Raw genomic sequence first — 23,109 nt, 5'->3', positions numbered from 1 at the left:
GTGACAACTCCAACTGTAAGTTCCTGAGCTAACGAGCAGAAAAGTTGAACAAAAATTAAAAAAAAAAAAAAAAAAAAGAGGCTTTTTCTTTGGCTTAACATCATGACCCTCCCCGGGACTGTTCTGAGCAGAGGAACAGCACACTGAAGGAAAAAATCCAGCCCCAGAATATGCTGGCTCTGCTCCTCTGGGTCTAACGCGGCGAAGCCAAGGGGTCAACACCCCCTGGGAAAAGCGTTTCAGGCTGGCAGAGCTGGGGGCTTTGCTTGATGCCAAAGCAGGTCCCTGCTCCAGGAGAAGCTCCGCTGCCATCCTGTTCTCCAGCCCTCATGGAGTTAACCGCAATTATTGTTATTAAGGGTGGGTTTTTCTCTCTCTCTCTCTCTGTGTTACTAGCAAAGAATGTTTTACTACAGCTCTCCACACAGCCACCAGCCTCCAAATGGACCATGTTACAGTAGAGCTAAATATTGTGTCAGGGACCATGTGTTTCTTGTAAGATGGGCTTGAGCCATGACTCCGTAGGAAACTGTTTATCTCTCTCCCCCCTCTTGCTGCCTTCATCCTCCCATGGGCTGCGTGGACGGCCGGAGCGCTGCGATGGGAACTTTCCCGGGGATGCTGGAGGATTTTTTTTTTGCATGCAACCCGTGCCTGCGGTGAGGAGCGAGCTCCGGGTGGGATGTGGTGTCTGCCTGCCTGCTGGGTGCCACTGCAGTCCTGCCGTCCCCAAAAGGCTCAGGGGTGCCCCGAGGCACTGCCGCAGAGTAGCCAGCGCCACTGCTGCAGGCTGGCTCAGCACCACAGATGCCTGGGGAGCCCTCTGCTAGAGGGTTTGGGAGGAGGCTGCCACTGCGGCGTGGTGCTGATGGGCGTGTGTGCGTGTTTCAGAGGGAAGTGTGGCCACCCTCAGAGTCAAGGTGCAGGTGAAATACTTTGATTTGCTGGAAATGCTGATGCCTGCGGGGTGGGTTGTAGGGCCAGCTGATTACAGGAGTGGAGCAAAATCTCTGAAAATTGCTTTATCGGCGCAGAGCAGAGCAGCCCCTCCGGGTGCTGGCCGTGCTGTCGGCTGGGCACTGCTGGCACCACGGGCAGGGGGAAGGCTTGGTGCCACATGAGGGGGCACAGTGAGCAGGGGTGACCCCCTCCTGCAGGTCTGGGCCTTGTTCCTCCCCTGCACGGCTCTGCAAGAGGGACGGCAGGGAAATCCGAGCCCCTCTCATGCCTTCCTCTCGCTATCTGTCCATCTCGACGCCATCCCAAGACACAGAAAAGGCACTTTTCCTTTTTACTGTCTCTGCTCTCTCCTGGCCACTGATCTGCACAATAGCATAATTGTATATAAACATCTGATTTCTTTTACTTTGCCTCAGTAATAGCTTGTAGCAACCCTTTCCAACATCTATTCATACTGTGCTATATATTAGATCCAGACTTCAGATCCGCAAATGTGACTGTCTTCAGAAAGTGGGGAAAGGCTGAACACAGATCAAACGTTCACCCTCTGGTCAATTTTAAACACAGGATAAATTTAGCAAGGGCTCTTTCTTCTAAACACCTTGGGGTTTTCTCTCTGTGAGATGCTGTAGCTGAGGCCCTGCTCAATCAGACTAATGATCTCCCAACAACAGCAGAACAGAGACCCAGCAGGTCCAGATCTCCTCGCTTTATGGGGGGAAAACACGGGCACCAAAGAAGAGCTGACTGCTGCAACATCTCCCAGTAGCCAGCTGGGGGGGAGCAGCCACTGGGGTGGGTTTCTGATGGGAACGCTGCTGAGATGCCGGCTCCTTGCATTTGCTCCTTGTAACACAGGGAGATTCCCAGAGGTGCAATTGCTGTCCCAGTCTTAAAGGCTCACACTTGGAATAGAAAGGTTTGACTCTTTTAGAAGTGATTTTCCACAGTGACATTTTTTTTCTGAATTATTTTGATGTAGACAAACGTGGGGGGCTATTCACTGAAGGTGGCTTGCCCTATTTCTTCCTTACCCATCTGCAGAGGCAAAAGCAGAAATCAGCTAAAATAAAGCAAAAATATAGCTAAAAATAAAAGCCGTGTGTAATTCCTGTTCCTTCCCACCATAAAACAGTAGAACTTTGGAGCAATTCTGTAAAACCAGCTCGTGCTAGAGCACAGCTGCCAGGCCTGGCCATGCTGGCACACCGAGCTGCACTCAGGGACTGTGCCCTGCTTGGGCAAAGGCAGAGCCAGGGGAAGGCGCAGCACTTTCCATTAGGAAATTGTCTTTCTGCGCCCCAGAAGAAAAATCCGCACGGGCTATAATAACAAAAAGGCATGTTAACCCCGATCGTATTGCCGTGAATGAGAAAAACAGCCAGGGTTAAATCTTCCAGCTGGTTATAATCTCTGGGAAGTGCCCCCTGCCTTTCCTTGTCGGGACATTGTCAGGGTACAGTTGCAAATTTTAAGATCATGTTTTTGCCAAAACAATTCATAAGCCCGTGCCCTCGGTTATGTTCAGATTTTTCTGCCATTTCTCCGTGGCATGCACGCGCTGTTAGCAGGCTGGCTGTTGTGCTGGGGCTGCTACAAGGCAGCTGTGACTGCTTTGTCCATCACATTGCTCCTGCAGAGTGATCTAGCAGAAGACACTTAATGAAAAAAGGACACTGAAGAATTTGGCTTGGAGAGAAAAACTTCATCTGAAGAATGGCTGGGGCTTTCTGGTAGGTTTTCATGCCTCCCAGGGCTGCTAAAAGCGGTCCAATTCTTCCTTCTCTTCAGCAGAAATAGCACTTCAGTGATTTCCTTGGTTCTGCATTGCTTGCTGTTGGCCACTGGTCTGAACTGGGCTGGCTGAAGGAGAGCGAACACAAATTTTTCTGCTCCTGAAGGCTGGGATCATTAAAAAGCCCGAACTGTGCCATGGACAGGGCCAGCCCTTCGGGTGATAGCCTGCTTTACCAGCAGCCTGTGCCAGAATTTATTGGGCCGCAGCTGGGAATCTTTCTCTTTGATCCATCTCTGCTATTAAACAGCTTCTGATAAAACCGCCAGGCTCACCTCTAGGAGGGGAAGCCGAACAACCTAAATCTTGGAGCTGAGCAGCAGTGGGGAGCTGATCTTAAAACTGCGTCTTCTCACCAGCTTCAGAAGCAAAGGAGCTCCTTTTATTGCATGGCGCTGCACTCCAGGAATGATTAAAGTGCTGTAAACGTGCACCTTTTTCATCCCAAACCTGTCTGCTGACAGGGAGCCAAGTACAACAAATCCAGTCAAAAGCATCATCCCTATCATGGGGCTAATTGTCGTTGCCTTGTTTCCCGAACAAGAAGAGCTGCAAGGAAAATAGAGTCTGGAGTTACACGCACATCCCCATACAGAAATAACCCCCCGAAAGAGAACTGAAAAGCCATCGAGGAGACAGCCTCCAAGCTGCAGACACGAACGGCCGAGTGGAGGAGATAGCTGGCTGGTGAGCTCTGGGAAATAATGCCCTAAAATCCTTCTGAGCCCATTCATCACCATGGCTTCAGTGATCATCTCAGCAATAAATTCCCTTATCATCCTATTGGAATTTGAGTTTAATGACCTGCCTGTTATTTCAGAGGGAGATGGACTGTAACTGGTGGGTAATTGGTAGGAAAAATTGCCAGTTATAGCAAAGATCTGATACCATCGGAGCAGTTACACCACGAGAGAGGGAGATTAGGAAGCTCGGTTTACCACAAGGGGCTTATTCATCCTGAATAAATTCATTAGCTGCCCAGAGCCATCCCCCTACACCCTCATTCCCCCTTCAGTGGCATCTTACTGTCAGCACTAACCCTGGTTTTCCCAGTGACCCTGGAATGAACGGCTCAGCAGAAGCTGTTATCAGTGCAGAAATGATCATAGCAATGATTAAACAGTCCTTTCCAAGCTCCAACAGCCCTTTCCAAGCTCCTATTAGTTTATGCATTTATTTTGGAGTTTTCCTAGGAACGACCACTGATTAAATGATTAGGAAATTACAGTAATTCTGTAATTTCTTAATCATTTAAATGATTCAGAAAGATTCTGCAAACACCTCTGTCCTGCAACATTTTTCGCAAGAAACCTCCCAAACTGTGGCTGCCGTAGGATCTACGTCCGGTTCTCTGCTGGAGAGACACAATGAGTTTATTACCATTTCTCCTTGCCACCTGCCGGACGGCTTCCAGTGCGCTGTGTGTAAATTACAGAGCCCACGTTTGCAGGGCAGCCTGCAGCCTCAACCAAAAATAGGACAACTGGCTTCTCTGGAGCGTGTCAGGGGAGAGCTCGAAGCAAGTCCAGAGGTAAAGTCTTGGCTCTGTTGCAAAGAATGATAGCTTTGCTGGGACTCGATGGGTCTGTGCCTTTCTCAAAAGTTACCTTCTGCTTCCCTGCTAACGGGACCGGCACCAGGGTCATGTTTTGGTGAGCACACCTGCTTTTTAAATTAGCTCCCTGGAGTATTCACAAAAACAAAGCTGAAAGGCATGGCCACAGGACTGAGTTTGCTACAGAAATACCAGCACGTATTCATAATAAAACATCTGTATTTTTTGCCCAGCTCTGGCTGTAACTTCCCGTCATGTCCTGTACCTTTCTGGGAAGAAAGAATGGGTGATGGTGGTGGGAAAATTGCTTCACCGAGCCAAAGGGGATTTTGCAATCACTTTCAACGGAGCCAGGGCTGCTTTTAACCCTACATATTCCCCATGTCTCTGTACAACCCTATGGGCTCTCCATCACTGTGGGCAGTGATAGAGGAGACGAAAAGCTCCTTTTTTATGAAAGTACACTCCAGAGGGCATGCAGGTGTTGGAGATGGCCCTGGTTTCGGGGAAGGAAACTGGCTTTCACTGCAAGGCGCAGGTAAGGAGCTCTCATGGTTCCTCTCCCTGAACCACAAGCCTGGAGGTTGGATTTCTTCCCTGCATAAAGAGCTGTTAACTGCCACACCAGGAGTCGAGCCTGCGAATAATCCCAGCTCACTGCACTCTGGTGCATGGGAGACTTCTCGTGCAAAAAGAGCATCAGCAGAATGAATCGAGTGCTGCCGTAGTGGCCACGTTCCCACGTGCTCCTCTTGGCTCACCGACGAGGAAGCCAAGATATCATGTAGAAGCGGTTTTGAAAACACTTTAATCGATTTAATCCATGGCCAGAGCCCTTCCAGCCGCTGTTTGGCCCAGGAAGGTATTTCTTCCCTGTGCCCAGGGGTAGCCGAGGTGACCTCCAGCCGCTGCCCCCCAGGCTGCAGCACTGTGCCCGGGCAGCGTGTGTTTGCTGCTGGCTGTCAAGGCCACGCACAGGAATGAAAGCTTTGGCGATGGCCTGAACCAAGCTTCAGTTTCTTCCTGCCTCATTGAAAGGCATGTTGTTTACCGCAGGCAAATTGGAGATGAACGTGCAGCAAGAGCCCAGAGAGTTCATAAAAACAAAACAAAAAACAACAAAATAATAGCAATACAATGTTCCTGCAGGAAAGGTTTTCTTATCTTGATTTTTTTCCCCTTTCTCTGTCTCTTTTTTCCCCCCATCTTGGACTAATCACTACCAGACCGGGAACCTTCAAACAGATTTGTTTGGAGACTTGGCATGGGCTCATGGTGGCTGGAAACCTTCTCACTGTTCCTACGAAAAACAGAGCCTGGTTGGAGGGGAAGGAGGGCTCCAGAGCTAGAGTCAGACCCAAGCAGCATACGTTGCAAATGAGCTGGGAAGTGGAAAACTGCCTGAAACATCTCTGGCCCCTTCCCTGCTCATCTACAGCACAACTGCTTTGCCTTTGCCTTGTCAGGGCTGAGCTGCAAATGCTGCAAGGACGAACCCAGCAGCCTCCTGCGGTTTGTTCTTTGCATGTCCACGAGGCGGCTTCCAAAATAAGTTCAAACACTGTCGGTTTCGTCTCCAGCAGCCCTTGGGCAGCACCGTGCAGGTCTGCAGGGAAGCCTGGGGGCTCCTCAGCACCGAACAATGTTTGTAGTCCCTCTAACACTGCCCCTGACCCTGCCGCTCTTCCTTCTCATGCCGATGCACCCAGGCATGACATGGCTGGAAAATGGGGTGTTACGGGGTGGGGTCCTCAGGATTTACAGCAGAAATGGGTTGATGGGCTCCTGAAAGCTGGTGAGGAACACCCCCCCAGGGCTGCTACAGTCCGGAGCAGCTCAGCAGCCCCAGCTCTGGGGCTCTGCTTCGGGCTGGGGGTTGCGCTGGTGGAAACTGAGGATTTAACATAGAATCACAGAATCATTAAGGCTGGAAAAGACCTCCAAGACCATCTGGCCCAACCATCACCCTACTGCTAATGTCACCCACCAAACCATGTCCCTAAGCACCAGCTTGATTGAAAATCTCAGCCACAAACAGTGGAAATTCCCCCAAAAGGGTCGCATCCAGAGGGGCTGTCCCCTCGGGAGGAGGCAGGGATGATGCCTTATAGGATATATGGTGGCCATAGGAGTTTGTGAGTCACCTCGGTGGTGAACACACACTCATCAAGTCCTGGCTAACGGGTGCATCAGGACGTATACACAGATACATTTTTCTTTCGAATCTTTCTCTTTACCTTTTCACCCCTGAAGACATCCAAGCTGCTAACACTCCGAGGAGGATGACACAGCAAAAAAAAAAAAAAAAAGTAAAACTTTTAGCAAGAAATAGAGAAATGAGATTTGCATATGTTTTTCTGGGAAAAATATCAAGTTTTTCTTGTTAGAAACTGTGTTGGAAACCAGCTTGTAAAACTCTAAGCCTGACTCAAACACTGACTTGTCATGGGACCGTCACCTGTGCCCATTGTTAACGGGGACTCCTCAACTCTATGTCCAAGAGGAAAGATTGCTGTCCATATCTTAGTGACAGGTTTGTATTTGGGGAAGAGCAAATCTTGGTCAGGAAGACGGCTGGAGAAGCTTTCCCTGCATTCAGCGGCCAGTGAGGGAACATTGTGGAACACAGCATTGCCCCTGCTTGCTGTGGAGCTGTTCCCAAGGGGCTGGGGAAGATAAATGACCTTCAGAAAGCTCGGGGGTTCAGCTTGGCGAGGGGAAGAACTGCTGGTGTCTATCCCAGCTCTGCAAACCCGATTTTCCGCTTGCGTGCCTGATTATAAATCAGCGGTAAATGTGCTTATGCTGACACGCCAGGTTTCCCCTGGATGCCGTTCTGTAGCCACACGCTCCTTTGGCCACAGGTGACTCGATCTGATGAAGAAGCCCCGGAGGGAGGCGCTTTGGCAGGTGCCGGCGGGCGATCCTCTTCGATTAGCGCCGCGCTGCTTTTTGGCCTGAGACGCTCGGATCGACTGCCGAGGCAAAGAGAGATGCCAGCAGAGACTGCGACCCAGCAGAGACCCAGCCAGTGGGAATCCTGTCTGCAGAGCTCCTCGAGTCTGTAAAACTGGGTTAGGAATCTCTTATCAGGTTTTTGATTAATGTAAATTCCTTTTTTTTTTTTTTTTCAGCAAACTAAAGCTTCGGTTTATATTCATGTCCCCTAGAGGCTTATTCAGTCTGAGGTTTCCTTGCTGAGAAGTATGCACACAGCTCTTCTTTTTGCTTCCATTTAAGCAGGACAGAGAGCACCCTAGTGCCTATCCTTCTGAGGAAGCTGAGGCCTCATCCCACGAGCCAGAGCCACCAGCATGCAGCACAAGTCACGAGAAGAGCAAGGCAAGCACTCCAGGCAAACTACTGCAAACTGCACAAAAGGAGTCATTTGGAAACTGGGGCAAAAGTTGAAACAGGATTTAATTTTATCTGAATTGATTCATCTGTCCCTAATTAGTAATAGCTTCCTAATGCATGACGTAAGTATATACAGAGGTGTTTTTTTTTTTAATGAATAACTTGGCTAGGATAAAATATTGCCATTCTCAGATTGTCTCAGATAGTTCTTTTTATATGCCAATAGAGATTTGTGCAGTCTAAGATGAAAAATACATGAGATCCCATCGTCATACAAGCTGAAGACTAAAATTCTGGATCCTGTCTTGTTCCCAACTTACTGTAGAAAAAAAAAAATAAATCAGAACATCTTGCATTTCCCCTGTTTTAATACCTGTGGTTGCTCTTACTGAGCAAGGACCCCCAGGTTTCCAGAACTGCACAGTGCATGATGCTGTGCAGAGGGATAGTGCACAAAAACTGCCCCGTATACCCACGTGCAGGCTGTGATTGTTCTGAAAGCCCAAAGTCCAGACGGCAAAAAATGGTCGTGTTTAATGACATTTCAACAGAATAAATGAAGCAACCAGTTAAATTAAAAATCCACATTGTTCACTTTCTCACGGGAACAATGTGAAATTCCTGATTTTTCTGTTTCAGGATGAACACTCTACCTGCCTCGCATTATTCTCTCTTTCTGTCCCTCATTTCCTCTCCCTTTTACTCCCATGGCTCCGGGGACTGGAAGAGCTGGAAAGCTCCCCAGGTGGCAGGGATGCAGGAGGAGGAGCGATGCCTGTGGCTTGTATTTTAGGTCGAAAGCAGGACCACGAGCAGCAGTAGGAGGAGGCTGCCTACCAGCTCCGATGCTGTATGATCTCGCTCTCCCAAGCCCTCCCGTGGGGCTGGCCGTGAGCTAATCCCTCTCACCTCATCACACACCGGCTTCCCCTCATCCATATCATTCCTTTGTTCCTAGTCATACCTCCTTGTACCATCCAGCATATTTCATCTCAATCCTTTGTGTCCACACCCTTGAAATCCTTCCAGGCTGCTATCATGTCCACTTCTCTAACTCACCTCTCCAAGCCAAGCTATACATCCAGGCTCTAATCCTACCCCATAAATCAATGCTGCTGGGGCCCTGACCAGTTTCTGAGATTTCCACGAGCTGTGCAACTCCTTCACTTCTCCTCTCCCAACATCAATACAAGTCCGGAGGCTTACAGCAGGGCGAGGGGGGAATCGGGTTTCTGGGCTTGTTTTATAAGCGGGGTGGAAGACAGAGCTGGGGGACGCTCTGCACCGTCCCCGCCTGGTGAAGAACCGGGGCAGGACACGTTGAGCAGATGCTGGTTCTGGACTGCAGATGAGGGCTGAGTTACTGTGTTCACAGCACATCTTTGATACACGTCCAGCTTTTATCAGATGGTTCCACTCAAGGTTTGGCACAGCTGATGCAAAGGGAAGGCCAGGAAAGCAATTGAGCGGCGTGAGCAGCTCAAGCAGCCCCGCGCAGGAGAAGGGCCCCGGCTTGGGGTGGGGGCTGTCACCGTCCCCCCGCTACACGGGCTGAACGGGGGGCTTCCCCCACTGCTCCCACTCTTCCAGCACCTACATGGCTCTAACATTTGCCCCTGCGTGCGAGATTGCTGATGTGTTTATGGTGTTTGCAGCTCCCAGCACCCCACTGCCTCCTGCCACATCACGCCGTGCCGCAAGCAGCTCGGCCACGCAGCGCAGCTGTAGGTTGGAGTGTCTGGGAGGACAGAGAGCATGTGAGCAAGTTTTTGGAGTTAAAAGACTGGTCCTCGGGTTTTGGCTTCGGATGACCTGTGCTCCTAATGCACTCTTCACTTAATTCTCCCCTGCCAGTGCAAACGCTCTTATTTATGAGGTTGGTAATCACTTTCTATCAACACGCTCTGGAAATCTGCTCCTTCCGCAAAGCATTCCTTCAAGTAAATCCTTCCCCATGAATATTCCCAGCCCAAGCCGAGTCCAAGGCCTGCTCAGGGCATACGAGAGGGCTTTCAAAGGACTCCCACCGAGCGCGGTTGGCTCAGACCCAAGCGCACACATCCACGCCCATAGAGCTCTGTTACAAGTGGCCCCATGCTCGCAAGAAGGAAACCAAACCTTTCCCAAAGTCCTTACGAGCTGTTTTGCCATCCTTTTCCTGCACACAAGCTGTGGGGTTTTACCTCTCAGCAGGAACCTCAGGCAGCACACATAGGAAGGGCTGTGCTAATTTAAAATCCTCCCCAAACACCGAGTTTGGTGTCTTTTTTCTTCCTTAACTTAGAAGCCAGAAAAATATCTAGAAATGTCTGTGCAGAAGAATCAATCATATCACAAAGGAACCTCTGGGTCCCACAAACAGAGCCCATGCTTTCAGCCTTGGCAGTTTACCCGCCCCCTTTGAGGAGGCAGCACGGATAGGTTTTCCATTTGAAACATCCCAGGGGTTGTGCGGCTCATGCAGAGCCCTCAGAAGTCAACGAGCCACTTTCCACAGCAGTGGTTCCAGCAATGATTAAGATCTTTATTTATTTATTTATTTATTTATTTATTTTTGAGCATATCCAGGCCGGCACTTGGTTCAAGCCATAGGAAAGCAGAGGCCCGGGGCCCCCGCCACAGGGCAGCACCAACAAACACAAGACTGCACATCTTTGGATCTTTAGATTTCTTTTAGATTTCTGGTCCTTATCTCTCAGCCCCTTCATGGGCCAACTGGAGCTCTTTATCGATGCCATTTACTCAACTGTCAAGTGGGTTTTTCATCCTAAAGCTCTGCAGTGGGGAAATAGGAACCTGCAATGAACTTGCTTTAAATTGAAACAGATATTTAACTAGAATAAACCAGCGGCCGGACTGAATAAACACTGCAGGCACTTTAGAAAGAATGTTAAGTTGACATAAGATCTGTTGGGTGAATTCAAGAAACGGGAGATTTTATGCTGAAGTCATAAATCTGCTGGGTTAAAAGGGCGATAGTGCTGAGCTCTGCATCTTGCTGCCTCTCCGGGAGAGACGAGGGCAGGATGTTTGCTGTCGCAGCCTGCGGAGCTGTTGGTAGGGGCAGCAGGCCTCCTTCCCAGGGCAGCTGCTGCGAGCTGTGGGCTTCGTCTCCACTGCTGCCTTCTGGAGCTGCTGTGGCTCCTCCAAGACAGGAGAGGGATGCGTCTCCCTGGGGCTTGGCTCCCTGGCCCTTCCAAGCAGCCTTTTTTTCCAGCAGCTGGCCAAAGCACGTCCCCTCCAGGCTCGCAGGTGTGCATTGCCCCCAGGATGAGCTCTGCACGGGGCACCTGGTGGTCCCTGCACCTCTGAGAGCACGCTCCAAGGCACTGGGCAGCGTTCGGCCCCACGCTGGGCAGAGCAAAGTTGTGCACAGCACCGAAATCCATTTAATATCCTCATGATGAGGTGTGCTCCTACCGTAGGGCTGGCGTCAGTCCGGCCAAGCAGCCTGCTGTGACTCAATTTGTTACAGCAGCAGCTGGTCACCGAAAACAGGTTGGGAGGGAGCTTTTATTTTTTATTTAAAGAAAATTGCTTTTATTAAAGACAGGCTTCCAAGACCTGGGTATCAGAGGAGATCACAGCACCAGTCTGCCCACGATGGCTTCCCTCAGCTGGCAGCACCTGTGGCTTTGCTTGGCCAGCCCTGACAGCCGAATGCCTCGGGGTGGCATGGAGGTCACTACGGTCTCTGCTCCGCCTGCAAAGCCCACGTTCCAAGAAAGAAGACCGCGTTTCCTTCCCACGTCTGGCCATGGATGGCTTGGGAAGGGCATCCAAATCCCTGCCAAATCTCCAGCTTTTGTGATACCAGCACCATGTGTCTGGGCGGAGGGCTGATCCCAGCAGAACACATGCCACGTCCCTCTGTTTCTGCAGGATGGACTGAGCAGTGGTCCAAGGGGTGAGAGCTTGCCCCAAGTCAGCCGGAGCTAAAGAGTCGCAGATGTTTAATACTTCTGCTCCCTGCTCCAAGGAGAGGAGCTGCAGAGAATACAGCAATATTTTTTCAATACATTCCATATGTTTCCTCCATAAGTCAAGATTAAAAAGTGGTGCTGGTCCAAATAGGAATAAGCCTGCAGGCTGTTCTGCTGCTTTTGGAGGAAGAAGGAACCTCATCCTGATTTGCCCTGCAGTGGAGAAAGGCTCTGACCTGACTTGAGAATATGTTTCCACAGGGACAAGCGGACTTGTCATTCATGCCGTCCCTGCTCTCAGCGCTGCTATTGCCTTTGCAAGAAGCACTTGTCAGCCCTGGGCCTGCACCGAATTTTGGTACCTGACTTCTCATGGGATAAAGGAGCTGGCACGAGGGCAGGAAAGCGAGGGCACCCCCCGTCTCCCAGGCAGACTAGTGCCATGGTCTCTTCTGATACCCAGTTTTTGGAAGCCTGTCTTTAATAAATGCAGTTTTCTTAAAAAAAATAAAAAATAGAAATCAGTGGCCACCTCAAGCCTAGGCTGCCGTCAGCTTGTGTGGCTGAGGTCCTGCAGCAGCTGCAGACAAAACAGGATGAAGCCCACGATCGCCTCCCCATAGCCCAGCCCCGGCCACCCTCGGCCAAGCGCAGGAGTGCAAACGTGGCGCGGCGAGCCCTCAGCCATCATGCATTCATGAGGGGCCGCAAATTACTTGTTTCTATTTCCTTTTCCTGGTCTTCTGACCCCAGCAGCAGTGTTTCAGCCTTGGTGCCATTGCCACTCTGCTTGCTTGAGGTCCAGGTCCTGCAAATGCCATCACCGACAATAGCAGGTCCAGGGGGAGGAGGGAAGCCCAGCAGCCGCGAGGGAAGGGATTTGCTCTCTCCTGAAGGGCACGCTCGGTATAATTGTGCCAGCCAAATGTGCACAGAAGTCCTCAGTAATTGCTATGGTAATCATTTCACGTGTGGGATTTTTAAGGCTAAAGCGTAATTACAGCTAATTGCTGTTTGATTTTGTTCCTGTTTATATAGCCATTAGAGGAATCATTGAAACGTCTTTGCTAAAAGACTTTCTTCTTTCTTCTCCTCTTTTTCTAAAATCATCCTGGAAAAAAGAAAAAAAAAAAAAAGAAAAAAGAAAAAAGAGATCATGTTGCAACACTCAGAGCTCATGAATGGCCATTAGCTGGCCAAAGCTCTCACAACAAAGAGCCACGTTAAGCCCGCAAGAGCCTGATGTTTTCCCAGTGTTGGGAACTGACAATACTTGAATTTGCAGAACTAACGAGAATTTGTAAAGATCTTGGCTGTTGGTTAATGAAACCCTTCAGGGCAAAAGGCTGAGTCTGAATTTATGTGGGGAGATGGGAGGATCTGAACTGCTTGCTGCAAGCACAAGCAAAGGTGCTTTCGGCCAGTTGTTTGGTGACAGGGCAAGTCACATTTCTGCTGTGTGCTCCCCATGAGAAGCTGGGCCAGGTGAATAGAGTGCAATAAACACCTCTGATGTCCCTTGTTTTCAGAAGGAGACAGCATTCTGGAGTGTTATTTCCAGATGCCCAACTGGTCCCTGCACAAGTATCCAATTCTATTTTTTTCCCTTTCTGTCTCCCTATCCTGCCTTGATTTTACATTCTGCCCATCTGCTGCAGCCTGTGGAGAGAGAACTGAGGCTGGTGGGGCTCAGTGCAGGTCCAGGGATTCACCAGGAGCTTCTCCTGGCATATCTGGGGCCTTTATCATGCCTGATTATTTTTTCCCAGCCCTGTTTTTTAACACAGTTGTCCCATGGCACAACTCAAAGAGAATTAAACATCCCTTCTGCTCCAAATGTTGGATGTCATCGTGTCTTGATGGCCTGCAGTGAGGCCAGATGACTCCCGTATTGATCCATCAAACAGATATGCAAGCCTTTGTTCTACAGGAAAAATGGCTTTATGCTAGGGTGCTGAGGAGGCCTGGGGAGAAGCGGTTGGAAAAGCCAATTTTCCTGGGAGATTCCCTCCTCGGGGACTGGGCCCTTCCCCAGGCAGCAGCCAGCAGCCCCCGGTGGGTGCCTGCCCTTCCTCAGCCTGGTGCCAGACACAGGGTGGGCCACCTTCATGCCCTGGGACTGCTGCAGGAGGGGACTTTCACGACGCCTTTGCACGCATCCTGGAAGCGGTGCCAGGGGAACGTCGGACCAGGCGCTCCCACCTCACCAAAAATGCAATGCTCCTCCAGAGGGAGGGGAGGCAGTGGCTCACGGAGGCTGTAATCTTCTCATTCCTGAGCGTTGTATCCTTCAGAGGGGACCGAGACCACATGAAAACTCTGTCTTGCCTGTGGTTAGCCACAAGCGACTGCTCCAGCCCCTTGTCAGACACACGCAGGAGTCAGAGCAGGGAAAGATCACAGAAAATGCGGGATTACGTTGCTATGGGGCTGGGTGGAAAGAGCAGGCTGGTGCCATCACAGCCTTTTGCCTTGGAAAACGGCGAGCTTGTTTGCTTTATTTTTTTTTTTCATTTTACGCTCTTTCTATTTGGCTTCTGCCTCTGCTCCAGGAAGCCAAATTAGCTCATGGTCTGAGGCTCCAGAGCTGAACATAAGCAGAAGCAAGCTGACATTGGCTTGAAATAGAAGCAGAAATAGAGCTGTTTACCATCCTGTTTCTCTTTGACACTTTGAGGGAGCAGGAAACTATTTCAGGGCATGGGCACTCACACGGCAGCCACCAAAAGCACATCCCTTACCCTCACTGCTTCCCACGTGGCGAGTGCTTTATGGCTGCTGCTTGTACCCACTGCGAAGATTTGGGAGCTGCATGTCCCCAGCAGTGAACCGGGGGGAGTTTTAGTGCAAAATAGCCCAGGAAACTTTAAAATTAATCTGATTCTTTGCCCAAACACCACCTCTGTGTGCTCTGAACTGACAGAGCCAGGACCCTTGTACCCCAGGCACTTGGCTGTGCCTGATCTGTGGCTACACGAAGTGCTGTGGGTTAGGACATCACCTGCTTCGTTTGGGTGTACGCCACATCAGCAGGATGTTAATGACCTGGTATATGCATGGGGCTATTTTGCTTCCCTTGGCCAGAAGCTGAGAGCCCAAGTCTCAATGTCTCCCAGCCAGGAAGCCCTCACTGATGCACAGTTTGCTCAGGGAATACAAAACGAAGATGAAAAAACAGTTCCCCAGCTGGCTGCCTCTGCCTCATTGCCATCCCTTCCTGCTGGTGGCTGTATCTGGAAGCTGCTGCCCCTCTCAGCACTGCAGCCCGCGTGGGGATGCAGCGTATTTTTAACCAGGACGATAATGATACGGTGGCAGATCCTCCCTGCAATTCTGTACAGCCTCTGAGTTTGGGGGATGATTTCAGCCATGGTGCTCGCACGCTAAATAGCAGGCAGAAGAAGAATGAGCTCGTGATTAAAATGTGTCTAGACAGCCTTCTGCATTTTTAAGTCCTAATTTAAAGGACGTAGGTAAGAAGGGATTTACATCATTTCCAAAACCCGATCTGCTGTTTCTGATGGTTGTAGGACAGTTGTCATAACCAGCCCTCATTTTTTTTCTGCAGTCTCAGGACGTTTGGTGTTCCTAGCCCTGGACATATGTGGCTGTGGAAGAGCAGGGGCTTCCTTTTCTGTAATGAGAGGAAGTTGTCATCCTTAATGACCCAAAGCAAATGAGACCACTAATGGTTGAAGTGTGGGGTGAGGAGGGAAGTGAGACAAGACTGATACTAAGTAGAATATTCTGAGCCATTTCATGACTTTTGAAGGCTTGGGGTAGCTATGTCTATGGAGAAGATTTATGGCTTTGTGTCGTTTAAAATTCCCGCTCTTAAGTCCGGGATCCAGCATCCAGCAAAGCCTCTGGAAGGAGAGGCTGCGTGCAGGAGTGACTGCCCCAGGGGACTGGATGTGGCAACAGAGCCTTTCCATTTGGCGACCAGCTTGTTCCAATCCCAGCCATGCTGGCAGCGTCCCGAGGTCACAGCACGTTTGCTGCATGCTGTGAGCTGCTGCCGGCAGGACACGTTTTCCAGCAGCAGCAGGCTCAAACTAAGAGCAATTTACTCCGCCTGTAGGAAAGCATCAGGATCCCAATCAGCCACGTTCCAGGTAGCTGTTAAAACACCCGTCACAGCACAAAGCCCATTCTGATCAGTGGAGGCACTGGGTGCACATTTACTCCACTGCAATTATGGATGGCACTCAGCTGGATTTGGAAATCAAGTTTCCTAACAGCCCTATCAGAAAAACTTGAGCAGACCAAAAGTTGAGCCTGCAGCTTCCAGCCACCAATACGGGTCTGACAACCAGCTCGAGTGTTTTTAGCACGTGTTCCACTCAGCCTCATGTTTGGTCACAAAGACTCGTGGTGGTGGGAACTCGCTGTTAGATGCAGCCTGACTGAAGGACTGCACAGCCCCTGGCCTCTTGAATGCAGACACAGCCAGCAGCCAGTGTTAATTTTGTTGGGAAAGAGGAACTGAAACTCCTCAGACTCCACTGAGAACAAGAAGGGACGTTCGGGTGTATTTTGCAGAGATCTAGAGCAAACAGGTTGTGGAATGTTTGGGCACCAAATTGCTTCTGCCAAGATCCATTTGTCCTGCAGAAGAACCTGACTCTGTGAGGCGCTGCTGCTGGGCAGGACAGCTTGCTGAGCGCTGCAGAAAGCAGCTTTCCCAACAACTGGGGCTCTCTGCTCTGGGAACGGAACAAAGGAAGGGAGAAAATTAAGTTTAAATGAACTCCTAATAGGGCCTTAAGGAGAAAATCAGAGGATCTTTTTTGGTCCTGGCAGAGGACCTGATTTGCGATCGCTGCCTTGACCAGCAGTATTAAAAAGATGACAGGATAAGAAAAATGAAGACGTGTGCCTTTTCAAATTCTCCATTCTGTTACCCTTAATGGCTCTTTCTCCCTAAGAAGGACTTCATCCTATGAGTATGTCACAGGGACCTAGATGAGGATGGCATTGCACATCTGGAATAATGTTTTATGACAGCTCTGTGGAGGTGGGGGCACTTAATGAGAAACACAAGCTTGCAAAAAGTGGGTGGGAAAATGGGTTAGAGATACAGCAAAGTGGTTTGCATCCAGATCGCAGGAACATCTACCGAGTCAACGTGCACTGATTTTTGAGCTTTGGGGTGTTGTTGACCCCTTAGTGACTTCTCCGTCCATGGCCCATTAGGAGGTTGGATGTACCTAAGACGTGAGTCACTATTCCGACCCTTACAAGGCAGAAGGACCCAGGGGAAAGCATGAGCTGGGTCCTTATTACGTCTCCAGCTGACTAATACCAGGAGCTCTCCAGCTGTGTCATCACAAAGGTATCATTGAAAACCAGTACCAAAGCCCTCCCAGTCTGTGCCACGGGGTGAGGTTTATTTTTGGATCTGGGTCTCACTTTCAAGGGCCACGCTCCCTGCTCCCGTTGCCCATCAGTACCCTAGGCTTCTTCCAGCTCGGGACTGTCCCGGTTCTGGGATGGGAGCTCATTTTGCAGGCAGACAAGGCTATTGTCCTGTGTCTGTCTGCATATTTCTGCCCTTCACTGTCCCTGCTCCCAGCGAGCATCTGATCCGAAGCTCTGTCATCTGAAAGCACACAAATTAAACTTTGAACAAAATAAAGAGACCCCCTCCCAACCTTTACTGAAATACTCTTTAAAAACAAATCCTTATATATTCTAAACTCAAAAACATCTGGGTTTCCAAGCCTCAGGAAATTACAACTCCCATTCTGGAAATAAAATACATGTTTGTCCATATATCACATTAATTAAAACCCATAATATGGAAAGAGGCTGGTGAAATGCTTTCCTGATGGCTGGCAGATTTGCATAGCAATTTCTCATGTTACCCATTGCAAATATTACTGTTATTATTATTATTTAAAGGGTCATATTTCCCTTCATGTCAGCTGAGTGTAGAAAGATAATGTGTTCTTTGGTGATCAGAAGGGGAAAGTTCCCGGTCTCATAGCGATCTGATTATTATTCATGTGCATTGTCTTGCACATGAGGCATGTCCCGAAGCCTCGCGGACAGGCTGACTTACTGGTTGTAGCGTGTGATTTTAGCAAGGAAGAGATTTTATACCGAATGATGACACTGGTAATTTAGAAAAACAAGCTCTGGCAGAGTGAAGAAGACAGCAGATCTGTTCTCCAGCCTGCTACTGGGAGGCTGCGGTTGTGTCCCCCATTTCTGTGCCAAGGACCATTTCCCACCTGCAGCGGGTGGGGAAAGCCCACAAGGGCTGGAGTCTGCTCCACTCCTGCTCCTCTGAGCAAAGCCCTGAGCCCTGCTCCTGCAGCTCCTGGCCCGTGAGCAGGACAGTAGGAAATGCCACATCAGAAGCATTCCAGCTACTGGGGAAAATGATTTGGGGACTGGGAAAACTGCAGACTTCAGTTGTTCTTCGTGGCTTCTGCATTTTTTCCTAGTGAGGTACAGCACACGGAAAACCATCGTACACGATGTGGTCAGCGTTTTTACCATAAACAGAGCAGTTGCACATTGTTAAATTATTATTAGCTTAGCTACCATCGGGAGGGTTTTCTTTGCCCCCTCCAGCAGGACCAAACCACACATCCAGTGGTTGCACAAGCTCCTAGCCAGCAGCGCGTTGGTGTGAGTGCCCGACACTCCCACGACGTGCCCAGTCTCACATCTCCTCAGACACTGACCCTTCTTCCCCCACAGCTTGAGATGAAGTCTGAGAAGAAATCATTTGTGAAGAGATGGGCTGAACTTGTGGATTCTGAGCAGAGTCCAAAATCTTTCAGACTTCAATATGAGCCTTCATTCACCAGTTGTGTCAGCCCGTCCTAAGCTGAAGAGCTCCCTGCCAAAGGAAATCTGGGCCCAAAATCTGAATTCCAAACTCCGAAGCTGGCAATATTTGCATCAAGAAATCTGACAAAATTAGGGAAGTTTTTCATGGCTATTTTTTTTTCTGCCTGGATACAGCTCGTGCCATTCATGCCAACAACAATACCTATTTTGTGAAAGAATTTCATGGTGTTTTGCTGGGTCTAAGCTACAGAAAAAAAGGCATTGCTTTACCAAGAATGAACTTTCTGTTGTGTCTGTAGAAGAAAGACGTACAAAATCAAACTCGTCATCCTCATCTTAGGGGAATCCATCAAAATGAAGCTTGGATGGCACACAGCTGGTTTTTCTCAGCCTGATCCCGGAGTGCCCATCGTGGCCCCAGGGCGGAGGATTTCAGCCTGCAGAGCCCTGCTGAAGGCAGACAGCCAGGGAACGTGGCAGAGCTGTGCCGCAGGGACAGCCAGCGCTGTGTCCTGGTGTCTGCCACGCTGGGAACGTGTCCCACCTCCCAGCACCAGATCGCTGATCCCCAACCCCTCCTTAGCCTGTGCGGGGATTTCAGGGCTTTAATTCCTTCCGTAGCCCTTGCAGGCTTCATGCTCGTCAATTAACAGCTCGGTTATCGTCAGCCAAGTAACTGCACGCTCCATATGTGAAATGCATGAGGTCCTGTGACAGCTACCTTGTCTCACGAGGCAGGGGATGTCGGGAAAGACAAAACATCCCATTCCCTCTCCTCTCTTGTTAAAATAAATGTCATACAGTGTGATCAGCCTCCGTGTACATGCACGCAGCCAGCAGGAGAAAATCAAACATCAAAAGGGGAAAAAAAAAACTAACAGGATATTGACATCGATAGGAGTTCTGTGGATGGAAATGAAATGTAAAATGAAGTGGCAATCTGGCTGATAGAAGTTAAGGAAGCTGTTAACCCACGAGCAGATCTGCTGCGGGCAGGGAGGGCAGGAGAGCTGCTCAGGCTCAGGGCTGCTCGTTCTTACCCGGGCACCTGGGCTGTGCTTTTCTGTGGAATCTGGGGGGAATTCGACTCCCAAATTCCTTGGAAAGGTAGGCACGCAGTGCCATGGGCTCCTTGGAAATTGTCAGTTCTCATTAATCACTGCTGTGGATCTAACAAGTCATCTGGGGGGGGAAACAGTTTAATTTGTCTTCCTCTCATCACAGTTTTTCCATTGCTCTTTTCCTCTCTATCGGTTCTGATGACAAGGCAAGAAAAGGATGTCAGAGGAGGAAGAGAGGGAAGATGCAGGGCAAAAATTTCAGTCACGATTTTTAGGGATGAGAAATTTTTTAAAAAGTGCTGAAAGAAGTTCCTGATGGAAAATTCCTGGCAGCTTTCATGTCACAGCCTCTGACCTGTGGGCAGCCCCAGCAGACACCCCCGGTGTATTCCCAGCAGTCGGGTCAGTGCACCGGGCCTGGATGAAGCCACCCTTGCAGAAGCAAAGCTCACATTGGGATATCAACCCTCAAATCCATTTCTGGGGACTGAGCAGCCAAATGGCTCGGGCACCCCAGCCTGAACCCCGTCCAAGACTGTGCCGCAAGAGGACATCACCCCGACTGCCAGCTGCCTGACACCTGGAAGGCAACACATTCATATAAATCCTTAAAAACCCCCAAAACCCTAACAGGATATTGACATCGATAGGAGTTGTGTGCACGGAGATGAAATATAAAAACAAAAGAAATATTTTCTTAACATCTTTTTGTTTGTTTACTTTAAGAAACAACCAGGCATAGAGTTTGTATTAAGGACTGGCTTTTCTTGCACATTTTTATCTGACAGAACAAAGGGATTTATTTCTGCAGTGAAGAAACAGCGAAACAACTTGCAAAGGCACACTGTAATTCCATCTATTTGAAGTTGCTTCTAGCTCTGAAGCGGTCACAGATAACTTAAGACGTTGCAAGTTCAGAAGGGATTTTTATCTCACTGTTTGGAAAAGCATCGCCTTGACTTTATCGGTGCAATCTCAGCGTGAGGCTGTTGTTTAAATAACAGGAAGGGAGAGCAGCAGCCCTGGGTCCAAGTTTGCCCCAGGATTTGGGATGAAAGGCTGTCTGCCTGGCAGGGGACCCCTCTCTCCAGAGCAGCCCCATCCCCTATGGGAGAACTGGGGGGAGACACCCAAGACCTGCTGTTTTGAAGGGTCTGCGCTTCCCTGCCCCTTCAGGGGACCTCGGCTCAAAGTATAAAGAGAAGCCCTGATGGAAGAAAAAAAAAGACTCCGTGCTGAGGTTCCCTGGAGCACGGCAGGGTGAGCGGGTCCTGTCCCCACCAGCACCTGGTGCTGGCGTGCGAAGCTCCGGCTGCTCAGCCCCTGCCAGTGGTTAACCAGCACCACTTGCCTGGCCTGAGCTGACCCGGCCAGTACCTGGAATTAATGAAGCAGAGAGGCCACGAAGGCAAAAGGTTGTTGGTTAGCGTGTTTCAACCCCTAAGCAAAGCGGCCATGGGCACTGGGGAGGGGAAGGGCAATTTGGGTGCACCGCAGCCCTGGGACAGTGCCCGGCAGCTGTGGTCGCCTCCGCTGCTTGCATGGGTGGCTTCAGGGCATTGCTGCTTCTTAGCTTCAGATTTTTAGCTTGTATTTCTTCTCCTGCTTTGTTGTAGCAGGATTAGGGCAAAGTTGGTAGCTGTACGATTTCCTGCTCAGGAGAGCAGGCAACTCCCATCCACGCAACGCTGAAGATCTCAGCAAGCATTACAGTTGGGTTTTCACTTGGACTTTGCTAAAATCTGACCTTCTAGGGCAGAATTTCACCCAGGAAAGGCAGCAGGAGGCTGCGGGAGCTCAGCACCGGGCAGGATTGGGGATGGGCACATCACCAGCCCAGCTCTGCCGTTCGGACCTGGGACCCCGGCCACGCGGCATAGCTCAGGGCCGATGACAAAGGACATATGGAGCTGTGTGCTTCAATGTACATTTTCAAAAAGCTATTTAATGCATTCCATTGCACCGAGTAATGCGCTGGAAATGATCCAGGCTTGGGGATGCTTCTGTAAACACATCATCTCCTTCTGCTCTCCCACCTCTTTTGCTGCGAGGGGAAGGACGCGGCGTTTCCCTCGCTTGTTCTGGAAGCCCAGGATGCTGCTCAGGACCTCACTGGTCCATAAAAGCACCATCATTCATTCTCACTCCACTTCCAAGTCAGTGTTGTCCACGTCAGAAAGCCTCACAGTCAGCAGCGTTTCATATAGTCTGTGCCTTGAGGAGATGATTTCCTAGAAGCGGCCATCTCCTTCTCCAGCTATGAAAACATTCCCAGTACATCCTGTATGTGCAGCTAATTATATGCAGCACACATGCCCATTAGATTGTTTATTTCTAGCTTTTTATTTGTTTGAATTGTTACTAGAGATAGGTGACATTTTCTCACAAAGCTTTTTCTAGAGGAAAATGCAGGTTCAAAGATGCCAGACTGCTTTGAAAATGGGTATTGAGCCTACCTTCTTCATCACTTAGGAGAAAGTATACATTAAAAGTCATTTTGAAATAGCAAATTGTTAGAAACAAGCTCTAGATATGCCCATCTATAGAACCAGCAAGCAGATGTATAGGATAGGCTGAAAATATCAGATCTCTTAGGTTAGGATATTTTCTTAAAAAGAAAAAATAAAGTAAAGCTTGGAATCGAACCTGGATGCTCTGTTCAAAGCCAGGCAGATGTATTCCAGCTGGGGAGGAGGAGGTATTCAAAACAAAGTCTGATTGTTTTCCAACAATTTCTAGATTGCCAAAAAGCCAAGTTAGCATGGGTTGTTACAGCCTGATATTCAAATCCACCCTTAATTCAGCCCAAAGCTATAACAGTTACTTATTTCCCACAGAATTAAAACTCGGAGTTTAAATTTTACGGTGGGATGTGTTAAGAAAAAGCCTTCCTGTGTTGTGATGGCCAGGAATTGGCCTCTCTCCCTGGGGCTTGGGGTTGCCCTGAGCAGTCTGTTGAAATTTCAGATTCAGCAGTAAAACCAGTTGAAAACGATTGCTTTTACAAAATAGTCTGAATCTGTAAAATGCAAATCTTTCCAAGAAAATATGTCTGTTTGGGGGAAAAATTCTACTAGGAGGGACATTCAGCTTGGTCCCAAAAGACACAGAAGGGGCAGAGCAAAGCCCCTGGGCCTGGCGGTGCTGGGTGCTGAGCGCTGAGCCCTGGCTCGCTCCCGTGCTCCCACAGGAACGCCACCGAGAGCCCAGCTCTTATGGCAGGGCGGATCGAGAGCAAATGTCATGACTGTGCCTTGCTGCCGCCTGCATTTCTTGCTTTCCCACTTCAGCAGTTCTCCTCGTGGTGAAGAGAGATTTCTCATAGCCTTTAACTTACATTTTTGGTCGAGTTTTAAGAGCTTGTCCTTATAAATTTGGACTTTCCCTACCAGTTTATGTCTCCGATCCAGCCCATCATATCCAGAAGGAGCCTTTACTTAGCAAGTCTCCACTTTTTCTTTGTATGTGTGCATTGAGATTCTCAGTCTCTGGGCTATCAATTCCAAAGCAAAACCAAATATAAGAGTTAATTGGGAGTTCCAGTGCAGAGCCTCCCCCTGCACACGCAAATGACCTTCACAGCCCTGAACTCTTGATTGAATTGTGCAGGGCGAGCAGTTGATGCTGGTGCTGCCCCTTGCTTCCCGCTCCTGC

General features: G+C 49.5%; 1 long non-coding RNA gene across 2 annotated transcripts; it reads left to right on the top strand.

Annotated features, from left to right (window-relative positions):
* Positions 1–274: 274 nt before the first annotated feature.
* On the top strand, positions 275–7,953 carry LOC118252255 (uncharacterized). Of its 2 annotated transcripts, XR_004780099.2 has the most exons (4): positions 275–360; positions 7,175–7,384; positions 7,554–7,789; positions 7,894–7,953. It is a non-coding gene; the product is annotated as an uncharacterized LOC118252255 (long non-coding RNA). The 2 variants fall into 2 exon arrangements; XR_004780098.2 differs by having other exon boundaries at positions 7,554–7,941.
* The last annotated feature ends 15,156 nt before the right edge of the window (positions 7,954–23,109 follow it).

Source organism: Cygnus atratus, chromosome 19 (genome assembly GCF_013377495.2).
Source record: "Cygnus atratus isolate AKBS03 ecotype Queensland, Australia chromosome 19, CAtr_DNAZoo_HiC_assembly, whole genome shotgun sequence".
Classification (NCBI taxonomy): domain Eukaryota; kingdom Metazoa; phylum Chordata; class Aves; order Anseriformes; family Anatidae; genus Cygnus; species Cygnus atratus.
The sequence above is the reverse complement of the archived record's forward strand: the minus strand, read 5'-3'. Positions and strand labels throughout refer to the sequence as shown.